The sequence below is a fragment of the Vanacampus margaritifer genome, chromosome 13, assembly GCF_051991255.1.
Source record: "Vanacampus margaritifer isolate UIUO_Vmar chromosome 13, RoL_Vmar_1.0, whole genome shotgun sequence".
NCBI lineage: Eukaryota > Metazoa > Chordata > Actinopteri > Syngnathiformes > Syngnathidae > Vanacampus > Vanacampus margaritifer.
In genome coordinates this window covers 15,434,919-15,460,602 of record NC_135444.1, presented here as the reverse complement: position 1 = coordinate 15,460,602, position 25,684 = coordinate 15,434,919, and the positions used below count along the sequence as shown (strand labels likewise).

Sequence of the window (25,684 nt, the reverse complement as noted above, 5' to 3'; positions counted from 1 at the left end):
GATGCTAGCCGGACTATTAAACTAGGAGCCGGCCAAAAACGCCACTCGCTCCAGCGTGAGTAGCCGGTTTCAAGTTGCCCTCTCTGTGAATTGATTCTACTATGAGCTCGCACCAAGGTGGTCCACAGGAAGCAGGGGCGAACGCTCGGGAATATCTACCAAAACCCGCTCCGTAAATACAAGAAATGAAGCAAATTCAAACCCAGGTGATGTTAGTTAACTTCACTATATCGTTTAAATCGATTACCCAAGCTTCAAACGTGTTTAGAAGAGGATAGCAGCGGTGCTCGGCGAGGGCTCCCCCCCTCGCTTTCCAGTGGTACGGTCCACAATTTATTCCAGGGAAAGACTGACAGTTTTTTGGGTCATGAAGCAGCTGTTCAAGTCAGCGGCCGGTCCCCCCTCCGCTGGAATAAGAAATTAGTCCATTTTCAAGTAAATAACTACAGCTTCTGGGCCGATAAGAAGGAATTACCCAATGGTGTGCGGAGCAAAACAGTTAAATCCAATAAATGTGAGCTTCCTGCTCCTGCGCGCCTCCCCCCCGTCATGTTATTATCAAAACAACATGGGAAGTCTATATCATAAGCAATTTACTGCTTTTATTTGCAAGCGGTTGCGGTAAAATGTGAAATTTGATAGTAATATTTTGGAATGCACATTTCCGAGTTAACAGTGGATTCCCTATTTTCAATACATTTAAATTGTAGATAATAAGTTTCAAGACAAGAATATAAATCAGCTTTATGTAGTAAAAGAGTAGGTAAGTCATTTTAGTTTTGAAGTAATAGTAACTTCAATGCATTTTTATTGTCAGCGTAGTTTTAAAACACTACTTTTACGCCATTACATTCAGTTATGTTCTGCTATCTATAATCTGTATTTACACTTTCCTTCGGAATGTGCTCGTTTTGGTTTGTTGGAGAGATTTCTGTCACATGATTGTTTCGCCTGTCTAACGTAATCAAATTACGAACCAGAACACTTGGGTCATGTGCTGTCATTTACGTTGGCCTAAAAATTTCCACATTTCAGTTTATAAGAACGCCACTTCGAACTTGCCAATTCACAAAGAAAGTTTATGACAATATCTTGTGGCTGAATTTGCCTTCATTGGTGTAATTTTAGAAAAAAATCAATTTCATATTGTTTAAATACTTGAAAATGTGTTTACTTTTACTTGAGTCATATGCTTCTTCTAAAGAGTGTAAGAGTATTGGCGGACCCGCCAGGACATGCCTCATGATGTGCTAGCTTGATGTAGCAATGGCAGCAGGCTTTTCCTTATGTTAATGTTATGACAATATTTTTTCTCTTCTCACAGTTCAATGTGTAACAATTAAAACTACTCTTATGGAATTAGAGTGTAATTTGAAGCATGAAGGCCATTGGAGTAGTAATACTTGCTTTCAACTAACATTTTCATGGCCATTTTGACCGTATAGTGGCTTGTGTTGAGAGAAAAGAAGAATTTAAGCTTGATTTTCTTTTTGTGGTCCAGCCAATAACCATTAAATCACATATCTCGACAATGATTCCTGTAAACAAACGACATCTTGATTCCTGTTGAATATGTTCCAAAACTCCCGACTGCTCGGAGGCCTCCGCTTAAGTACCACGCATTGTGCCAACACGTAATTAAGCTCCTGCGTAGCTGTACCCGATTAACATCATGTATGCTGAACTAATGGTTGTTTCCTTGTCACTTTATTTGTATTTTTTTTTTTTTTGGTGTTGCGCGGCAGATGAGCAACATCCTTCTCCTTTTTTTAGATGCCTGAACTGGCTCGTAAAGTTTATTGTGCGATGAAATATGTTGACACCTTGATTAAAAACACGGCCCGTGGTTCCTTGTGGATATTATACTTTTGTACAATGAATGTCAGCGGAACTATAAATAAATGGATATGACTTGGAATGTTAACATTGTTCAAACTTGCAATTACGGCGTTTGTGCCGTCGCATTTATTAAACAAGCGACTTCATTAAAATAGGATGCGCACATACAGGATAATTCAGACTCACTGACCACTTTATTAAGTACACCAGCACCATCGTATTCTTGAATGATCAAGAGTTCTACAATATTTGGTGTGTTTCACAGACTTTGTTGATTAAAATGTAGATCATTTTTATTCATTTGATCATTTATTCATTTATTGTAAATAACAGAAAATAAATAGCAAAACTAGCATTTGTGTATTAATGTTTTTAAATAATTGGCTAATTCATTATGAGTGGATGAATTAAATCACTACAATTAAAATAATTAATTATTTTTTCCCCCCAAAACTAATTTACATATTTTAAATAATACATTTGTACCTTCCCCTACAAGTTTTTTTTTTAGGTAAAAGTGAGGGAATTGCATGCTAAAGTGGCAGCTAACTTTGTTACAAGCTGAAGTTTGGCAGCTAGTGAGGGGGAAAAAAAGAAGATGCTCAGTGTTTGTTTCAAGCTGTTTACTGCCATTCCAAGTTGAATTTTACTTTCAAACTAAAACATAGAGAATTACATGTTGAGTATTTATCAAATTGCTTGGTCTCAGGAAAGTATGTTAGCTTAATGCTAGCACACAATGCAAAACACCAAAAAACGGCTAACGAAACCTGCTTCAATGTTTTAGTAATTATAAATTACAAAAGCAGACGGAGGATACAACAAAACTCACAAATTGTTACCCTCTATAAAAAACAACAACAAAAAACGATTAATAATATTGCATCTTAGTTTTTGATAGTCATCTGTGTTTTATCACCAAATCAACACATAGTATGTCTGTATGTATCAGACTGCCCCCTGGTGGCCAAAGGGAGCACACTAGAATGAAAAGCACAATCCAATCAGTTGAATTCAAGCATAAAATCATGACGGACAAACAAAGTGCCACCACAAATATTCCGCAGTTAAGATTGCTTCTATTGTTGCCACAAAGAGGAGAAATTGTAAAACCACATGTATGGAATTGTCATGTTTGGGTTCTGGTTTTGGTTGTGTGTCTCCATTGGTTTTGAGTGTGGTCCTGCCCTTCCTCGTGTCGACCAATCCGTGCCCTCAGCCACTTGTGTCTTGCCCCAGGTGTGTCTTGTTGTCTCGTTAGTGTGTGTGTATTTAGTTCCCTGGTTTTGGTCAGTCCTTGTGGAATCATTGTCGCTGTCACCTCTGGTGTTCTGGTTGTTACTTTGTTTTCGGACCGTTTCAGATCTTTGTTTATTTAAAGCTAACCAGTACCCCTGTTAGTGTTTTTGTAAAATAAATTATGTTCAGTATAACCTGCATTCCTGCTGTGGTTCTCCTGCCTCCCTGCATTTGGGTCCTCCACTCCGCACTCGTGACAGAGTCAACTCCGCACCATGACAGGAATGCAGTATACAAGGTCTGCCTCCTAATTTTACAGTTTTTTACTTGTAACAGCATGTGCAAGATAAACCTAGCTGCCGAACCACATGCTGCTTTACCAAAACTAAGATAAAGGGCTCTATTTTCGTGACCAGTACGGCACGTAGCGGATCTCTTCTTCGAGGCAGGTTAGACCTGATGTTTGTAATTTTGTAGACGAGCGCAGGGAGTGGTTACAGCCGACTTTTAATCATGGCCAATCAAAATGGCTTCTTTCATTCCTTTTAAATGTGGCGTGTAAGTCTCACACTGGTCTCAACAGTGCTTTCTATGAAAAATTAGTTGATGACTTCCATTTCTCACCCCTGCTTCTGCTCCTGTGTGATCTGTTTAAAGACACTCGCATAGTTGGTCGTAAATAATGAGATTGAGCTCAATTAGACTCCTCTTGAGGTGGCCGAGAAGAGTAGAAGCTCCAGTTAACCCGCAGTAATCCACGCCGCTACCGCTCGGCCCGCTGGCGGATTACGTCCTCGGGTCACAGTTTATCCTTTACGTAAACTATCCGCAGCGCGCGGCGCAGAGCGGAGCGCGGTCGACACCTCCCGGCTCGATAACATCTGATCCCTCAGCTACTTGACAAAAACCAGGACACTGTGACTTCCTCCGGCGTCGCGGGCGTCCACTCCATCCATCTTCCCGCTCTGGCCGGGGATATCCATCAGCTCTATCGCTGTAACGTGCTGAGAAATGGCGATGTTGCCGGCTGATAGGCTGGGTGGGCTGCGGACCACAATGTAGTTCTTCAAACTGTTGCCATGTCTCCGATATAGCGCAATTAGTCGGTTGCATCATCCCTCTGCTAGTCAGTGTAATTGTTTGACTTCATAGATGTTATCATTACGGATGTAAAATATCACATTTTCAGCTCGATACCAATACTACTAGTACTTTTGATGCATAAAACGTCAATTAAAACAATGAAAGTTAATTCTGACTTTTGTGAGCTCATCAGCAAGGCCCAGCTTTTCAGTAGATGTCAAGCAAAATGAATTTGTGTAGTTATGTTCGTAAAAGTACCTTGACTATTGCTATCATTAATTTTGTGTTAATTAGGGGCATATGTCATAAGCTAGACTTATTTCCGCCCCCTTTCGTTTCTTTTTAAAGAAAATTAATTAAAATTAAAAAAAAAAATCTTACTAAATGTGAACATTTAGAATTGAATTTTTTAGTGAGGATCATCAAATACGTTTTCAGGGAAAAGCAAAACATTTTATAGCCTTAAATTTAGTTTTCAAGTTTATCAGGCTACAGTTCCAAACAAATCAATTAAAATTTTGCAACTTGGATTCAGTTTTCTAATTCAATGACTTCACTGCCATTGACGCCTATAAACGTCAAAAATTCATTTGAACTATTTCTATTAGTTTAACGTTTCTTTCCACTTTTGTTAAGAGTATGAAAACCTAGACATTTTTAAAAAAAAATATCTTTTGAAGTGAATGAGTTAAACACTACAAATTTAATTTATGAAATTTAAATTCAGTTTTTCAATGCAATTATTCAAGTTTTGCGACTCTAAATAAAAATAAACGATTCAGAGTCCGTTTCTGGTGGCACATTTTTATGCCCATAGATTGGGACCGGGCCACCCTGCGAATAGCGGAAATCTGCATATAATTGGGAGATTACCCACCCCCCCCAATTTTTTTTTTTTATAAATACAAAAAAATCTTTTAGAAAACACTGAACATTCAGTGTGCGTTTTCTACGGGGAAAAAATAATAACAAAATAAATTAAAAATAGAAAAAAATTGTAAAATGAAAAAAAAACAACACAAATATGCAATTCTGTACGTACTGACCAGAGAGGATGCGGGGGTCCAATGTAGTGCTTTTAGTTTAGTTTCTCTTGACATAAAGGGCTCTAATTTCATAGACAGGCGTGGGGGGGGCTAGTCTAGTTTAGCGTGTTTGTGAATTTGGTAGCCATTCAGGCTATTGCATGCCCCCGGCGGATCTGGCAATTTGGTGACCAAAAGTAGACTACATTTTAGTAGCGCAATGTGGTGTGGTGATTTTGGTGGATTTGATTGAGGCAGACAGATTCCGAGCTCCGCGGACATGTCATCATGTTTCATTCATAAATGTGACAACAGCATGGGACAATCCCTCTGAAGCATTGTAGAAATGAACGAATAATTATCATCAATATCACCCCTGACAATGCACTGATCTCCTGCATCATCACCTGAATCTAAAGTGAATGAGGGGAGCCGCTTCGATTGGCCGTGAGTCGTCTGTGTTCCCTCCCACAACAAGAAAACTCCACCCATGGGTCCAGTTAGACTGCGCTTACGCTAGCCTTGCGCTGGGCACAATAATAGGGCCCAAGTAGGGGCCTCACCCAATTTGCAGCTGAGTAAATACTTAAGTGGCCTTCATGTGATCGTTTTGACCCTTTGAGGCCACCTTAGTTGTCATTATGCCAAAGAATCAGGACTCAATAGCAATGTAGTCGTGTGGGCTTCAATACAGGCGGAATTACCACTCGACTCTTCAAAATACACGCTCATCCTCCTTAAGTGCACCTCAGCAAATATTCTTTGTCCAAGCGGAATGGAATGCCTCTGGTTGAGGTGTGGCCCGTCTGTAGGCCCGCCGCTCTCCTCCCGGGCTTCCATTTTAACGGCGTGTCGGCGAGGCCCGCTCGGATCCGGTTTCAGTCCCCTTCAGCGGAGCCCGAGCCTCGCCGCTGACGGCAGCTTTTATTTGATGTGGACGCGCCGTGTTGGGTTTCAGCGCGCCGCCTTCAACATATGATCTCCATTATGAGCGCGGGAGGAGGAACGCGTGCTCGCTGGATGAATGGGGAGGAGGAGGAGGAAGGAGAGATGGAGTGAGGCCAACAGATGGAGAGTGGTGGAGAAGCGTGTCGGAGGTGGGCAGACGTATGGCTCAAGTGGACACGGAGAGAAGAATGGGCTGGGACGATGAATTCGATACGTTGAAAGCATTATTCACCAGCCTAACTCACGCGGTCTGATAAGACCGAGGCGGGAGATGGCAACGAATGGCCTCTTGCAGGGTTGAACTGTTAAGCCCGCCGCACACAGGAACTATCCACTGAGCAAAAAAAAGTCATTCCAGACTGTTTGCTCAGTGGATGGCTCATCATGGACGCACGCACGTCATTTTTTGGTGAGTTTTCCGCCTCATGAGGCCTTGAGATGAACTAACATGTCCGATTATATACTGTACATACGTAGTAGCACCTTGAGGTACGCAATTAAACTCACTTCACAACAATGAGCAGTTTGGCAGATGTTCAAAAAAAGAGCCTTTAAACTGTTTATTGCTGCTCTGAAAACAAAACAAATAGAAATACAGATGTATTTCAAATAAACATTGGCTTAAGAATGCCTGTTCTGGCTTACATAATGGAAAACACCGTTGCCATGCTAATAATTAACATCGATCGACACATGTAGAAAGAAAATATGCGTGAAAAAAACCTAACTAATATTATTCAGCAACTGCTGAAAAAGTTAGATTAGTAGCGATTTACACCCATTTAGGTTTTTATGACTGCCCCCTTGTGGCCAAGGTGGACACACCAGAAGGAGTAGTACAATAAATTGCATGAACCATTAAATCATGATGCAAAAACTGTGAATTCTTTACATTCTATTTAATTATGTTATTACTAATTTTTATTTTATTTTAATCACATTACAAAAGCGTGCCTCTTTTTTTGGGGTAGCTGAAACTGGTTAAAAACCACAGTGTTGTGCAAAGTGATATTCATGATATAACGGAAAGTGGCAGAATGACCACAATGGCCGCCACAAAATTAAATTGTAATGGTATAGCATACTTAAGGTGAAACCCTGCCAACTACAACAACTTTGTACTTGGGAGAGGTAATAAAACAATTAAAATAAGCAAGTATTGTTTCTTCTTAATTTAATGAATCTAACCGGCGGTGCAATATTAATTTCCCGTGTAATTAGAGCACACACCTACTTGATGTGAGGATGGAATATGGATATGAAGTTTGAATGTGGGCTGATATGAGAATTATGAGCGATGACAGGGGGGGCGCCGGATGACCCCGTTTGGAGGCGCGACGCTGAAGGGCTTCACTTGTAACAAAACAGGAGAGATAAAGTCCGGCATGCACAAATGTCACGCTAATAAGAAAAATAGGAACAGGACCAACAATAAGAGCAGGAGAAATTAAATTAGTCCAAAAAAAAAAACTACATAAGATGAGTGAGATTTCTGTTTTAATAATAGCACTCGGACAAAAGGGCGGAATAGATATCACATGAAATTGTGTGGGCGATTATGGATGCTGCACAAAATGGTTTGGGAGATATTTTGCGCAAATATTTGGAACGAAAGTGAGGATTGAGGCTTTCAAAACAGCTCCATTTCTGTCTGCAATAAACATGCAAATAACTGCTGGCCACAGAAAATACCACAGATAAATAGGATGTTGGATTCCTCCACAGGACTTTTGAAAACAAAAATATACTAGACTGCTCAGTTCTTACTGAATCTGAATTGTGCTAACATGCTAACAGTTGTGATGCTAACAGCTTGAGTAACAAATACACTCACCCAAACCAATAGGGAGGGTACAGGATGCCTAGTCGTCTGATACTTTTCCAAAAGAGTAATTAGACTACTAAAATGCTAATAATTAACAGTTGCTAGGCCAGCAGTGTTAAATGTACGCAGCTTGACAACCTAATGAGACTGGATAAAATGCTAACAGTTTCTATGCTGTCCACTAGCATGCCTCCATTGTACAAAATGATGGTAGAGCCATAACGGTAACAAAAGAACAACCTGCACATCTCTGAAGCCTAAAATGCTAACTTGCTAACAGTTATATAGTATAAGACCACACAGCTTACAAAAGACACATACTGCATATGGACCTGTGCTTTTCAGGTGGCAATAAAGAGATACAAGCTGTCAGAAGCGAATGATTTATTCGGACGTGTGCACACTAGAGAAAAGCTTTTACTGACCATTTTACATGGAAGAACTCTGCCAGCAACATGATGAATATGGCATCCCAGGAAGCCAACTTTTGCTTGTAAAATGGATCCGTTGCGCTTCCTTCTGTCTTGTCGGCATTTGCTGCTTATACGTATGGCAGACTTCCAGACTTGGGATACTAAAAAGGTTGTGCACAAGGTGAGGGGTCGTTATTTTTCTAAGGCACACCCGTACGGATTATACAGCATGCCAAGTAGTCAGATACTATATTATCTAAAATACTACGAGTCAGACTAATAAAGTCCATCAAGTGAAGTCAACTTGATTATGAAAAGGTCGAGTGAATGGGTGTCTCATGAGACAGGGTAAAATGCTAACATGCTACTAGCTGTCATGCTAATTTACAGCAAATTAGCAAAATGAGTAAGAAGTGCTAAAACAGACACACCGCCTAGTTAGATACCATTTAACGTAAGTCTGGGGCTGTTTTTTTTTTCTCCCCTACCCTTTCCTCATGTTTTTCTTTTCTTTTTATTCGATAAAAAGGCGACACTGTTCTGTATTACCCTAGTAATGTTTTATCTATGTCTCTTGAATGGGTTCCATTTTGTTGTACCTCGTGGCACAATGACAACCTATTCGGATTCTGGTTCTGATGCTGATTTCAAAACCCTGATTGTAAGATGCTAATAGTTTATATATAATGTAAGTAAAGTGCTAAGGGAGACCCAAATTGACTTTAAGAAGAATTTAAAAACCCACATCATAAAATGCTATGATGCTAACAGTTGGTATGCTAAATAGAAAGGTCACAACTAGAGCAAATAACGTGCTGAAATACACATAGCCAGATACTATTTTGAAAACATGAATGAAATCCTGAAATGCTAACATGCTAACGATTGTATGCTAACATATAGCAAGTTATCATAATTTAATTTAAAAAAAAAGTCCTTATAAAGACACTAGAAGACTACATAACATCCTAGCCTAATGATTGTATGTTTTTTCCCCCCCTCCGAAAGAAGTTACTGAATGCACGCATGCAGATAAAATGTTAAAATGTTAGCATGCTAACAATTCAGACTGAAGTCTAGAAAATGTCCAGGCATAATTGTAAGGATTACACTGCCGGGTATTTTTAAAACCTCACGCTAAATTGCTAACATGCTAATGTCGTGTACCTTGTATGTTTTCAAGCAGACATATTAAGACTTTTGTTTTATTGACATAGCAAAATGTATACAGACGTAGCACCGCCCTGCATTGTCCTGAATCTTGCTTGAATCCATGTACAGCATGTTTCATAGTGTACTTGCAGAACTGAAAATATATCTACAGTATGTTGGCTCTGTATATCTATGTTTGCATGTGATCATATCTTCAAGCTGGTGAACGTGAGAGAGCATTTGGTAGAATAAATGCTGCAACACGGAGCTTCTGTCATCCGAGCCTGTATATACAGTCGTGTAGCAGAAAGATGTATAGCCTCACTCCGTGTGTTGCGTGCGTGTGTGCGTGTGTGGGTCATTGTGAGAAGAGCTGGCATCAGCGAGCGCTTTCCTGCAGTCATCAGTAACAATGGAGGCCTACCTCTCTCAACCTGCCTCGCTCTCTCTGTCTGTGCTTTGTTCACATACCGTCTCAGCCCAGCGCCTTGGAATGTGTGTGCGTGTGTGTGTGCGCGTGTGTGCATGTGTAGAAGAAGAAGGGGTGGCGGTGGATGAAGAGGCCCCGCAAAGGAGGAGCCAGACAAGCTGAAGGTAGTTAGTTGGCCTTTTCCCTGCAGGAAAGTGCACATGAACCTCCAAGTATATTTTATGATCAAAACACAAAAATGGCTCTTTTTATGTCTTTCTTCGAGTCATCTACAGACGCCATGTGAGATACATAAACAGGGGCGTAGCTGTTATTTCACAAGCGAGGAGGTGGGTTGGGGGTGGCGGGCGGCAAAATGCTCAGGAGCTAGCCAACTTTTAAGAGCAAAATGATCGTCCTCTCGCGTTCAACTGCTCCTTTTGATAGCGGCGAAGAACCAAACTGTCAAACTCTGGTTGAGGTAAAACAAAATGACAGCAAAGCAACATAATTAGCCATATGTTGTTTTTTTTTGTTCTATCCCAACCCTCTGATTTCTCCCTCTCAAATGAACACTTTTTGACATCCTTTGTCCCCCGAGAGAGCGTACAAATTGAAGACATTCATGGACATCAACTTGGCTTTAGATTAGCTGAGCAACATTTTCGACTTCAAATAAGAGGAAGAGGAAGAGGAAGAGGAAGAAGAAGAGAGCACTCTTCTGCCAAAATTTCAACAAGTGAGGCCAGGATCTAATGTAATATTTTTCCAATGCTAAATCATTTTTTTTTTTAGATATTTAGAATTTCAAATAAATATTTCCCCTTTTAATTATGCACTTAAGTTGACTTACTTTTTATGTAATTTGCTAATACATACTGTGCATCTGAAGTGTGCATCATACATATTATTTCACAAGCACAATAATTAATGAGCAATATATGTGTTTGTATGACCTATATATGTAATTGTTTATTCATTGGAATTAATTTGCCTTTTTAAAACTTGGATTTTTGTCACATCTGGCAATGTGTATATTTTTGAAAATTAATATTAATAAATTAATTCACAATTCAACAATTTTGACTTGATATTTAATTTATTTTTCATTTTTAATCATGTATTGTTATTTTGGAATACATTTCACAGACGTTATTTTTTTATTTCTGTATTAATATCATGTCATTGTCATCTTAATTCATGATCTTACATTTTGATGATTTATCAAATTGACGTAAGTATTAATTTGCAATTTTCTTAAAGGGATCATGATTTTAACTTACATTTATGCTGATTGATTGACAATATTTTTCAAATGATGTTGTAATTTTTTTAAATCAATTTAAAATAAGATATTCCCTTTATAATTAATGAATGAATTAATTTAAAATAATTAATATGCTTAATTCATTTAAATGATTTTTTTTTTGCAGTTTATTTTAATTATGTTATTTACACTTTATTCTTATACAAAATTCATTAAATTGCAAAGAATACCTTTCTAAACACAAACGGTTTGATTCCGTTTGATGGGGATAATGACGCAAAATGTCCTCACCCTTTTAAAGTGATGACTCATGATCCACAGAAAGTATTAAAAACAATCACGCATGCACACACAGTATCAAGTTTATTAATGAATCGTAGCTCTTAATGGAGACTCAACGGTGGGTTTAAATGACACGGGCCTGGCAGATGTAATGACCATGTGTTGAGAGGTTGCGAAGAGGCTCGTACCGGGAACATCGGCAGCCTCTCCGCAATATGCCCACGGCTAGGATGGGAGATGTAACATCATTTGTGAGAAAACACTTTGACACCACTGCCACCTGCCTGCATTATCACCTGCATGGAGACCGTGTGAAAGGGTCTTCATGGGGTTCATCAGGTGCAATATTCTTGTGATAAATAGAATGAAAAATGTACTATTGTGCATACGATGTAAAACCTGATGCTAACAGTCGTTATGCTAATGTGTAGCGAGTCAGCGTTAATGTTATGCATACGATGAAGTCTGTGCTAAATTGTGATTATGATCTGGCCAATTTGATTTGCAAATATTAGCGTTGTTTTTTTTGTGCTAATAGAATGTAGATATTTTTCAATATTTCAAAAAATATTTTTAGGGGCGGGTTGTTTTTTTCTAGATACTTATTCCCCAATTTCCGCCTGTTATTCATGGCAAACGTACACTCTAAAAACAATCAAAAATGGACCGATCCACTTTGACCCAATTTGACCCAATTTTCTGGTTTGTTTTATACAAAATGACCCAATTTGTTGAGTTGTTTTTACACTAGAAACTAATTTCTTGACTTGAGGTTTGGTCCATTTTTGACCCATAGTTGGGTTATTTTTGACCCAACTGCTTTTAGAGTGTATATTGAACATTTATCAGTATTTTTTGAAGATTTTTTTTTATTCCCTATGAATTTCAATGGGCCTGGAAAATAATCGGTTATTGGAATTTTATTCTGCCAAATATCGGAATTGGCATTGGCCTAAAAAAAAATCCATATGAGTTAGGCCCGTTGTTAATAGAAGTTAAAGCAATATCATCGAATATTAGCTAATTCACTGCCATTGACGGCTATAGACGTCAAAAATTCATTTGAACTATTTCTATTTGTTTTTTTCCCACTTTTGTTAACAAGAGTATGGAAACCTAGAAATTTAGTTTTATTGTACATTTAGAACAGATATAAAATTTGTGATTAATCGTGAGTTAACTAGTGAAGTCATGCGATTAATTACGATTACAAAGTTTAATCTCCTAAATCCCCGAATTTTTAATAATCTTTTCTTTTCTTTTCTTTTTTTAAAATAATAAAAATAACTAGTGAAGTCATGCGATTAATTACACTATTTTTTTTTAAATTAATCTTTTCTTCTCTTCTTCTTTAAAAAAAAAAAGAAAAAAAGAAAAGATTTAAAAATAGTTAAAATCTATTTTTGGATGTCTATAGCTGTCAATGGCAGTGAATGAGTTAATATGGTCCAAGTCCAAAATCATTACATCATTAAAAAAAAAAGTATCCAGCAATCATTGCCAAGATTTATAATTTTACGCCACTCTCCTGCAAAATGGCAAAAATGGAGTTAGCTCACTTTTGCTCTCGGTGGCTCATACATTCATGTGAGTCATTTTCGGCTTAAAGCGATGTTCTAAAGTGAACAAGTCAGCCCAACGCACGGCCGTGTGTTTGCGAGTCGATCCGCAGCCACCACCCTTCTAATTCCAGCCTGCATCTCACCGCTCCAAAACAGCACCATAAACACGCCACATTAGGTCACAGTTGGTTTCGTAACCACTCGGTGACCTCTTTACGCTCTCTCTTTTTTCCCCTCCATCCTCCTGTCTTCTCGTCCTTTTCCCCCCTCTTGCACACACCAATCTGTCTGCTGGGTGGCTCGGCTCTCTTTTCCAATCTCGTCCATCCCACCGTCGCCCTTTTTTATGTGTTCTGTCTTCACACTTGGCTTTATAAGGTCCCCGCTGTACCTTTAAATTTCACAACTTGAGGGCTCCCAGTGTATCCCTTCTTCTTTTCTCCTTCCTACTACGTTCAAACTGAATTTATTGGCAACTTTCTTAGTCACTGACTCTGTGCCCAGTGAACATGGCATAAAACAAACAAACAAACAAAAACAGTGCATGTATACATGACAATGGAGTGTAGGACTGATGTAAAAAAAAAAAAAAGTGTGATCTTAAAGGGCCAGAGCACTGATTTTATGTGTAAAGCTCCTCCCATGTCTTCTTATTATGTAATTGTGGTTTCAGGAAACTGTTGGAGAGGTCAAGTCTAATTTTTAAAAATGTATATGCAGTATGTAAAGTATTTCGTTACAGGTACTTTACATTAATAGGAACTTTGATTGTTTATTAGATAGATTTTTTTATTTGTCATTTTTAAAAAGGTATAGATGGTTGGATGGATATAATTTAAGACTATACAATAATTTTGCAATGTTTTGAATTTTTTCAATAAATTAATAATTTTTTTTAACACATTGACTTATACTTATTTGTAATTTTTTCAAGTGTCATAATTATGGATTTGATTTGACGTTACAAAATATCACATACAACATTAATAAGTGTGTTATTTAATTATTAATTATTTGTTCTATTTTTATATTTTTCTGAAAGCATCACAACCTTGGATTTAATCATTTAAATATTTTGTGTTCATTTATTAATGCTTCAATATATTTTTATTAAATGGTCAAAGAGTACGGAGAATGGCTGGATAGTTAGATGAAATTTTAATTGTATTTTTAATTTTTTTTTTATTTGACTTAATATTTATTTAATTTAAATTATTTAAAACATATAATATTTGTATAGTATATTTCACATTTAAAATAATTATTGTATAATGTTTTATATTTACAGTATTATTAAATAAATAAATAATATTTTTAATTAAATTAAATTAATAACTTTTGGTAGTAAATGATGACTGTGTAATAGTTTTGGATTAGGTTTCACATGTGCAATAACTGACAATTACGTTGTGTTCATTTGAAAACATTTCAATAATTTTAATTATTTGAATAATTCTTACATTTGAAATATTTTGTAAAATTTTGGCACACGCATGCAACGAATAAGTTAAAAATGCACGCGTTTTACAGGATTTCTTTAATGTTAAACACTATCAATTTGCTGTTCTACTCTTCAATTTCGACATAATCCTGTAATCACATAAACAAACAGCAACGAAATCTCACTGCATTCGATATTGACCAAAATAAACAGCATAAATAAAGAACTGTACCCGAACTGGTCAGGCTGAACGAGATAAAAACCTCGGCAATAACATTTTTATGCTTAAGCTTGGATAAGGCGGGTCAACTAATCTAAATCTGGACCAAAGGGCATCATGCAAAGTATCGGAAAATAAAATGAATATTATCATCAAAAGCTTCTGTGATGTCTGTAATCTGTTTACCACTGTACAGTATTTGCGCACATGCAAGGGTTGCATAACCATTTATGTCTATGAAAACATATTGCATCATGCTTCGACACTACAATATTGTGTCGCTCACTAAAGTGCTGGAACTTCCTGCTGTTTTTTTTTGGGGGGGGGGGGCACCAGTTGTACTTTTTGTTGTGGCTTTTTTTTTTCATTTTTATCCTCCATATAATTAATTGATAACAAGCCGGCGCCCTCGTGCTCTAATGTTTGGTAATGTGTTGTGGTAATTTAATTAGTCGAGAAGGAACGTGATGAATCAAATCAATTAGATTTCACTACGAAACATAAATCATAATTTCCCAAGCCTCATTATCAGCCTTGAGGTGTGCGTGTTTTGTGTGTATGTGTGCGCATTTGCTACTATGATGTTGAAAAAGATGGTGCAAAAAAAGGTAATACCGTGTGTGTGTGTGTGTGTGTGTCCAGGTGGAAAGTAGAGCACCCATCGATTTATCTCCAGAGTATGTAAAAAAAAAAAAAAAAAAAAAAAAAAAGTCTACACACCCCATTCAAATGACTCTTTTGTGCGATATCAAATAATAAAACCGAGATAAATCATTTCAAAACTTCTTTCCACCATGAATTTGATCAATAACTCATATAATGATCGTACATGTAAAGTTTTAGCATTGGTTCAGTTGCCGCGTGAAAATCAGGTAAACCTACACTGTCCATGTATGTGTGTGCGCGTGTGCATTTGTTCCTATGATGCCAAGAATGTTTGTTCTGGTCTTATAAAGGTAGCAAAGACAAGAATGTGTGTGTGCGATTTTTTTTGGGTGGAGAGGGCGGGGTCTCATAAAGGTGGGAATGACAAGACAATGTGTTTGTGCGCGCGGGTTTATATCACATCATGGGGGGGCATTTTCTGGATTTTTACTATCATTGTGGGGACCACTTATCTTTGTGGGGACATTTTTCGTGGTCCCTATGAGTCCAAACCTCTTTTTGAGGGTCAAAACTTGGTTTTGGAGTTTAGGTTTGAATTGGGTTTTGGTAAGGGTTAGGGTAAGTGAAAGAGGAATATAATTATTTGTCCTCTTTGCGTGTTCCAAAACTTGAAGACAGATTTAATGTAAGAAAAAACACCTTTGCAAAAATGATCTTAATCTAACAGAGATCTCTGGACATCGTAACAGACTCCAATTCATCACTTAACAGGTGGAATTCAGAGCGCCGAATGTGTCTCTTCCGCGTGTAAAATGGCTTCTTATAGTTAAAATCGACCGCCTCTCTTTCATTTGTAGACAAAACATACTCTCTGGGTACTTTTCCGTGAGCGATGGCGAAAACAGAGTCAGGGGTGCGTGTTCGAAACAGATTCTGTTCTCAAGGACCAAATGTGTTTTCCCACAGAGAAGGAACTTCTTGACCAAATAATATGTCCCATCTTAAGGTCAAATTATACTGAGTTCAACACTACTTGCTTTACACGTCTATAAAACCTTTCAACATGGTTAATATAAAGAATTAAGATGTTAATAATATATAACAATGGTTAATATATGAAAATAAGGAATTTAAATGTTAATAATATCTAACATAAGGCAGTCAGTTGTGATGGTTAAAGTTAGGGTAAGGGTCTAGGAAATGCATTATGCCAATGAGATGTCCCCACTTTAAATGTAAACCCAACGTGTGTGTGTGTGTGTGTGTGTGATCTGGGATTCATCACTTATGGGGACAAAAGTCTGTTTACGCACTTGTCATGGCGGCGTACTGTGTGGGGACCATAAATCAGGTTAATCATGTAAAAAAAAAAAATATTTAAAAAAATTCAGAAGCTATTTGGATTGTATACGTGTGCATGTTTTTAGCATTGGCGCATTTGCCACGTTTTCCCGAGCGTGTACGTGTGCGCGTGTGTGGAGCCAGCGTGCGCACGAGAGCCGAATGAGAGGGATAAGCGTTCACAGCCGGCAATTATGTGTAATTTTCCAACAGCAGCCCAATTAAGGCTGGCCAAAACAAAACAAAGAGGGCAAATTTTACACAGTGGATGTTTCTAGTGAGCGAGAGAGGATGAGTGAATTTCCGCACAAATTTTATTGCACGATTATTCAAATAAGTCACACTCGTCATGTGGTTGAGTCATTTTGGTTTTCCCCTCGTTCCTCAGGCAACCCCGGTTGCTATGGCTTCGCCATGTCACATTTTCTATATTCCTCACCGTCAGTTGTCTTTTTTAAATTTTATTCCTTGCAAAAGGAGGAGATTCCCTGTTACGCTTGAGAGTTACTTGGAACGGAGAGTCATGAGCCACATGCTGCTTCACCAAGTTAATCTAGTGTTAAACCTGACAACGCCATTTTATCCCGCTTGTCTTTATTTGCCGCCACTCTTCTTATTGTCGACGTCAAGCCGCCATTAAACACCATCTCCGCCGCTTTAGCCCTCGGCGCCGTAATCCCATCAAAAGGAAACAGCATAACAACCTCGGCCTAATCCTTCATTAGCCCGACTCCTCCCCCGCCATCTCATCCACACCCCCAGCCGCCGAAGTGCTAGTAATTAGCTTAGCACTAACGAGTCGCCGGGGGTAGCGGCAGTCGGTGTTGAAGTTCAAAACCTGCCTGACGGAGAATCGGTCGTTAATCGCTTGCCGTTACGGAACTCTTAAATTAAATTTTGCGTTGTAGCCTGGTTGTCCCTCTTTTACTACATGTGATTTCGTTTGATTGAGTTTTACGTCACTTCAAAACAGTGTATACACTTGATGTCAAAGCGGTTCAAGGGAAGTTAACCTTAAACATTTCTTGACAATAATATGTTATATGTGACCTCACTAGTCTAAACATGACATCCTGATTAACTCATTTGTTGCCAAAAACGTATAAATACGTTCTATTTAAGTGTCCCAAAGATATATTTATAAGTTTTTTGTTTGTTTTTTTAGGCTTTGATGCAGCCTCTGAACTGCATAGAATGGGTGAAGCAATGGTAGTAATTACCAGAACGGCCAGCAGGTGGCAGCAAAGTATAAAAGATCAACCAGGGCCATGTTGCAAACAAGCTCATTTACTCACAGTTCTAAACAGATTTGTGAATAACGATTAAAATGAGCTATATTGTAATGCTTATTGCTGCAAAACGGAAACACATCTTTCTTTTGGTAGCTTCCATGTTTTAATAGCAATAGAACACAATATTCTGTGGGCCTTGAAAAATCTGTCAAAACTCAGTAAAACAGCCTGGAGAGAAGGGGGTTGCTTCAGTGAAAATGGCTGGGAGTGAATGAGTAATTATTACATTTGTGGGATATGAGCTATGAAGCAAAATCCAGCTGTTTTCATCCATCTCAAGGGGCGGCCATTTTTTCACCGCTTTCTGTTGACTGAAGATGACATCATAGTTGCTCAGCCAATGACCAATCACAGCTCTCCTGTTTTCTGTAGCTGAGCTGTGATTGGTTGTTACCTGAGAAGCTGTGATGTCATTTTCACTCGACCGCAAGTGTCAAAATGGCCGCCTTCTGATATTGCTAATAATGGATTTTATTGTCAAGATTATTTTTTTTTAGGTTGACTTCCCCTTTAAATATAGAATACAAGACAGCACAACAGCACCGCCCAAAGGTAAGGCAGCGAAGTGTTTTACGTTTTTCTTCCATTAAATCGGACGCTGTCATCTGAAAGGTTCCTGTCCTGCACTTTGAATAAATCCCAAATGAGTAAATTCTCCTTGTCATGCTGCTCACCCTTCATCACTTGTCCCTTGCTCGTGCCCCCCCCCCCCCCAACACTGCTATACGCTTTAGCAATCTATCATATTCTTGTCTTGTACGCACTTGTGTCGTCGCTTTAATTCATACCCAGCGAGTCAAGCTGCCAATGAAGGCACATTCCTTAGATTTTCAAGTATGCGTTGTGCCCTCCAATTTTATATAGCGTAAAAGTTGCGCAAGAAATACTATGGACGTATTATAGCCTATTTTGCTGTTCTTTGACAATGTTTATCATTGGTCAAACTAGTGGTGGAACTTGTTTTAAAAATGATCTAATTAATTTTAAAAAAATCACATTGAGCTATATTAATGAATATAATCCTAAAATAATGTGGTTACACAAGTTTGGAGATCCCTATAACTCAAGTGTGGTTGTTTTCAGAAATAACCAATCCCATCAGCACACACTTGCCACCAATCGGATTAATCCCCAATAAAGTTAAGATGCTCTAGTTGGCTTTCTTGACATTTTTCCTTCTCTTGCAGAAACCTGAACGTTTTGCACACTGATCACGCGTTGGTATTTGGAACTGTTCATAATTCAAGTATGTGCTGCTAATCAGAAGCTAACGCTAATTTGTGTATCCAACAAAGATCACTGGTCACCAGACTCATAAAGTGGATATAAAAAGTCTACACACCCCTGTTCAAATGCCAGTTTTTTTTTGGGGTGAGGTGAAATTCAGCCTGTTCAACTTTGACAAATATTTTCCAGAGTGGAAGTAAGATAGTTGCATAAGTGTGCACATCCTCGTTCCTCTGGGATGTGGCTGTTCAGAATTAACCAATCACATTCAAACTAATGTTAAATCATCTACAAAACGGGTTAACTCCAATGTTTATGTGCTAACAATGACTATTAAGATCTTCTCGTAATTCAAGTGCGTGCTTCTTATCAGAATCGAACACTTTGAGCAAAGCTTAATGCAGCTTTGCTTACCTTCGGGTTTTGACATAAAAATGAGATGACGATAGTTTCTTTTCAAGATAGCAGTTCAAAGAACCTATTGTCTATACTACGTCATCTTTAATGTGTTACACACATACATGAGAATAACATGTATGCGGAAGTATTGAACAATTACATGTTTTACATTCAAGCCCGCGTTTGTGTGCGTGTTGTTTGCACACAGCTCAGCAGATAGACATGCGCGGCGCGGCACAGCGCATCGACAGCACGCACTTAGGCAAAATAGATGGCGTTGCTGGTGTGCAAAGCATCTATCATTTCTGCCTTTGATTAATAGTTGTCCTGGGGATGCTGCTCAGCAATGAGGAGGGGAGGGGGAGGGAGGGAGGGAGGGAGGTGTAGGGGGAGGAAGAAAAACAGCACAGAGGAGAATGAAACAAGGAGGAAGAAACCTGAAAGGAGTTCTGAATGTGTCGCAGATGTGTCAAAATCGGACACAATATTTATCATATTTCATACAATTATATAAGATGAACTTGACTAAGAGTCAGAACATGGTCCAATTTTGTATCATTATTATTATTATTATTGAATCATGTTCTGACTCTTGGTCCTTTCGATATTGCAAACAACATAAAATGACAAAAGGAAATAATCTTCATCATACGGTACATCATGTTCTGTGAATGTAGCATATAAATAACTATCTGAAAAAATACTGTATGCCATGTGTTTACAAATGTATACTACTACCACTACATAATAATAATAATAATAATAATAATAGCAACAACATAAAACTTGATTAAGAAACAAAATATATAAAATAATCTGAAGATGATAAAAAATGTCTAAAACTAATAATGTCTTAACTTTATTATATACATGATGCAGTAAATAATAATAATAAAAATTATTAATAATAATAATAATAATAAAATACACATAATATACACAACAATATACATGACAATACATAACAGCAACAACTCATAAATACATGAACAAAAAAATAAATATGCAAACAAAAATAGATAAATACACAAAAATATTTAAATAATCACATAATCAAATATGGCATGTGTTTCAAATGACCATCACCACTATCAATAGTATAATTAACAGCAACAAATGAATGAATAAAGAAAAAAATGCAAAAACTAAAACTAAAAATACATAAAAATATATATGGTGTATATATAACTTTTTAAATGAACTTTTCTTTCACAAACATGACTAATTTACACCAGACACATTGTGAATTTGCATAATAAAAAAAAATCATCATCATTATTATCACCACCACCATGTTAATACCAACAATACTACTGCTACAACTAATAATAATAAATCAGAACATAACAAAAAAGAAAATATAACAATTGAAATGAAAAATGTAATAAAAAAAATGTTGCACTTCAATACCAAGTGAGAAAAGCCACGTTTGCTGTTTGTTTACTTCAGACACGGGTGACCAATTTCTTCCTTTTGTACCAAATTGGACTATAAAATGTCACGTGTCAACCTTCTTGTCACATCATGCAGCCAAACACATCTGCCTGCCGTGTCATCGTGTCAATTGGAGGACGTCGTTCACCTAAATGAGTCATGCAATATTCAAATTGCATTTGGGCTCGCTCGCATAGGATGTGTGCCCGTCTACAAATTAACCATGCAATTCATGCATGTGTGTGTGCGCGCGCGCGCGCGTGCCATCTGCCGTGGTGTCGAGACAGTTAACTGCAAACAAAGGACACAATGCAAATCATGTAAATAGCCTTCTTCTTGGTTGTCTCTGACACAAGTCACTGTTATATGCTGTGTGTGTGTGCGTGTGTGCGCGCGCGCGTGTGTGAATAATATGGATATGCTAATAAGAAGCCACACATGGATATGTAGGTCACGCCTGTCTATTTTCCGCAAGGTTTCCGCCCCTTCAGCGTACACACACACGCACACACTGGCGCTCATCTTGTCGTGCTCACTTTTTTTTTAGAGCTTCAGGTGTCCCATGACAGTGTTGCTGCTTTAAAATTTAAAAAAAATAAAATAAAGTACAATCTCCACATTGGCTTGGCGCGGCACTGAGACGAAAGCTTCACATTCTGCACCGTGCAGATTTGTTGGCGGCACGCAGCTCAGGAGATGCTTAAGTGCAAGAAAGCAGATAAACTAGTGTAATTCCTCAAATGGTGAGCCCCAGGCGTTTTACATGTTGCCTTCCTTTGATTGGAATAGGAATGAAATGTATCACGTCAACCTGTTATTAGTTTCTCTCACTAATGTAGCATAATGTTGTGAGAATACTTTCAATATTACATTGGTGCTTTGAGATATGAGTGATCCAACTGGTGACTTTTTTAGATACGAGCCGTCATTCACATGATTTTTAGCTTTGACTTATGAGCAGAAATAAGTGTATAATGTTGTGGCAATACTTTGAGATATAAATGATCCAACTTCTGACTTTTTTGAGACACAAGCTGTCATTCGGGCGATTTTAGCTTTGAGTTATGAGCAGAAGTTTGAGATATGAGCACTTTGTGGCGGCAGTGAACTCAACTGAACTCACTTCACTTACAAGCAGTTTGGCAGATTGTGAACAACAGTCTGCTTAGCCTAATGCTAAAAAACAATGCTAACACATAATAGATGGGCTAATACGATACCGCTTGTGGCCGTATTACGATCAGAATCTACAGATTAGAAATCAGAAGAATAGAAAATTGCTGTTAACTCATTCACTGCCATTGACGGCCATTGACGTCAAAAATCCATTTGAACTATTTCTATTAGTTGAACATTTTTTTCCACTTTTGTTAACAAGAGTATGAAAACATAGAAACAATTTTTATTGTACATTTAGAACAGATATCAAATTTATGATTAATCGTGAGTTAACTATTGAAGTCATGCGATTAATTACAATTAAAAATTAGGAGCGTCGGGCATTTAAAATTATTAATTAATTGCATGACTTTACGAGTTATCTCACGATGATCTGTTCTAAATGTATAATAAAAAAATTCTAGGTTTTCATACTCTTGTTAACAAAAGTGGGAAAAAAATGTTAAACTAATATAAATAGTTCAAATGAATATTTGACGTCGATAATCGTCAATGGCAGTGAATGAGTTAATTTCATGCAATTTTAACCCCCAAAAATGAGATTGGTAAATATAGGTCTTTTTTTAAAATGACCTTTCATTGTTTTTTATAAGGTATATCAACAGTATTAGTGGTCTGAAAAAATTTGGCATCAAACATCCCTAGTCTGTTTGACAGGCACAAACCAAAAAGGAGCAGCACAATATCCATTCAATTGAAGCAAAAACATCACTAAAATACAATATTGTAGAATACTAATAATTACATTTTTTAAAATTTGCGAGGCTGGAACAGATTCAAGTCATTAAAAAGACAACTCAAGATCTTTCCTGTGTTTATTCCTTTAAAAGCAGCGATTATTTGAGGTAAGGCGTCAATTAAAGTGGAGGCCACATCATGTTGAGAAAATACAACAACTACTTCCAGCCTACTCGGCTGGCAAGACAGGCAGCTCTATATTTATCATCCCACTGCTGACTATTTTCAGAGCTTCAAACCTCATGCAAATGGCTTTTCGTTACCGGCACTCGTCGCCACGCGCCGTTCGGCTGGCAGGGGTGCGAAGAGCGGGGTAGGAATGGACGCTCGCCCTCCAACCGTTGTTATTCAAGCGGCTGAGCATCTGCCCTCAACCACCACGGACGCACACGTCCAGCCATCATGTCAGCTTTTGGCCCCTCGGTGACCTCCCGTCCATGAATCACGTGTGACGGATGGGGGAAACAAAGCGAGATGTCACATCGACTCGCGCCAGTACATTCAGTTTACTTGTGATTTGGAAGACCACATGCGTATTTTGATGTCGTCATATGAGTCAATCCCTCATTTCACTAAAGTGTTTAGATTTTTTTTAAACTATTCATTATGATACTAGTAACAATGGTAAACTGTTAAGCTCCTATTTATTATTATTATTTTTTTAGGTAGGTGATTTTGTTTGATGCGTTTTATACATGTTTTCAACTGCACTGACTAAATGGAGATGCTGGGGATTGAACCCAGGACCTCATACATGCAAAGCATGCGCTCTACCACTGAGCTACATCCCCAATGCTAATCACAGACGTATATAAACAACAAACCCGGTGAAAAATCATCTACAAAAAGTCCTACCATAAATTGATTCGTGGTGGAAAAAAGAGACCCCGGCTAGCAACCAATATTATTATATTTAACTGTTTTTAAGCAAAAAATAACAAAATAACAAAAAATACCCTTATGATGGCAAATCAAAATTGCAACATTTTTATTTTTATTTTTAATAAATGCACTTTATAGTCTTTCCACTGTTGGATGAAATCACGTGTTTACTGCCTATCTTCAAATCAAGTCAAGGTCACATGATCAATTTCTGTCAAATAGAAAAAAGGAGGAGCTTTGATTGACCATTATTGAAGTCGGGTGTGACCACTCCCACAGCAACACATATCCACCAGCCTGCTCTTGTCTGCAAAATTACCATTACTAGATCTAACTCACCTCCAAGCATAGATTTACCACACAGCGTGCCACAAAAAAGTCTTAGTCTTAAATGTTAAGGCCTAAATTCCCCAATCCGACGTCGGCCATATTTGACCGACGCCTACCCCCTGTGTCGAGTAGAAAAATGACATAAATACACACAGCACCGACCCCGACTGTTACGTACTTTCAGCGCATGCGCGAGAAGTAATTCCCCTCCATACCATCGGTGGCGGTAGTCATTATTCCTAAAGGCAGCCGGAAACCTCTTTACGGGGGCGGGATATAAAAACGCGAAAAAGTAATTATATTTGCTCATTATAAACAGTTGCTATACTTCTCAAGTATAAAAGTAAATCCTACCTATATCCAGTCGCGTCCCCATGTCATGCCATAGTTTGGCTTTCATACCCTTTAACAGTAATATCATACAATGCCGGTCTCTCTTGAACCAAAGAGACAAAGTCATCTTTCCGATCTTCTGTCCGGACAGACATTGTACGTTCAAATGCGGAGGGTTCAGCAAGTTTATGAAATAATAGTCCTGGCTTTCCATCAGTACTGTATATCCGCGTTCATCACTTCCTCTTCTTGCCCCGTGCGCTAATTCGCTAGCTAACAGCCAATCACAGTGATCAAATGCCCCGATGCCTGACGTTAATTTTTGACATATTTACATATTTAATGATTTACAGCAGGTGTGTTTTTATGAATGATTTTATGTTTGATGCATGAGGAAATTGTGTAAATGTTGAGTAAATCTTTCGTGGCCATAATACAATGCCATGAATCGTGAGAGGCGAAAAAACGGAAAATGTGTCGCATGAAGCATGCGGTGCAAATCCGGCCATCGTCACTTTAAATGAATTAAAGGGTTGTGTAGTGAACAATCTTCAGAGTGCTACCAATTTCTCTTCGTGTAGGGCACAGCGGAGTAGACGACTGCATACCCCCCGACTCCCTGGTGTGACAACCCCCATTAGCCCGTCTGTTTAAATCCCCTCCTCCACCCCTCTCTACGCACACATGCACGGGCCCTCAGGGCAGACTGAGGTCACAGTCCTATGTCGTGCGCTAGGATGAGTGGGAGCAGTGCCAACAATTAATGTGGGATTGTATACAGTGAGGGATCAGCAGCTAGCGTGGGCACATGCTAAGTATGGAAAGCTATTTGAATATTTATTCCTTATCCCAAATATCCAATTTGGGGTCCATGTACTAGTGCACTCATTATCCTATGTAGTAAGACAACTGGAGAACTGCGTCTAACTAGTTGTGTTTTGCCCATTAATGCCTTCAACAACAGTATGACATTTCTACGTAGTAATGGGACATCTACAGCTACTAGTGACGGTAAATTACTACTGGGTACATTTTGATTTTGGATTAGGATCCATGGCACATGCTATAGTTGTATTGCTAGTGCAACACGGTAGTTCACTAATAAGGGTTCATTGATCAATAAAATACTAGAAGACCAAAATGGCATTAGGAGTGGAAGCGCTAGATAGACAAAAAAAAAAAAAGTAGAGACAGAAACTGTTTAGCAACATCAACTCG

General features: G+C 38.2%; 1 non-coding gene across 1 annotated transcript; it reads right to left on the bottom strand.

Annotated features, from left to right (window-relative positions):
• Positions 1–23,640: 23,640 nt before the first annotated feature.
• trnaa-ugc (transfer RNA alanine (anticodon UGC)) lies at positions 23,641–23,712 on the bottom strand. The gene has a single exon. It is a non-coding gene; the product is annotated as a tRNA-Ala (tRNA).
• Positions 23,713–25,684: the final 1,972 nt, after the last annotated feature.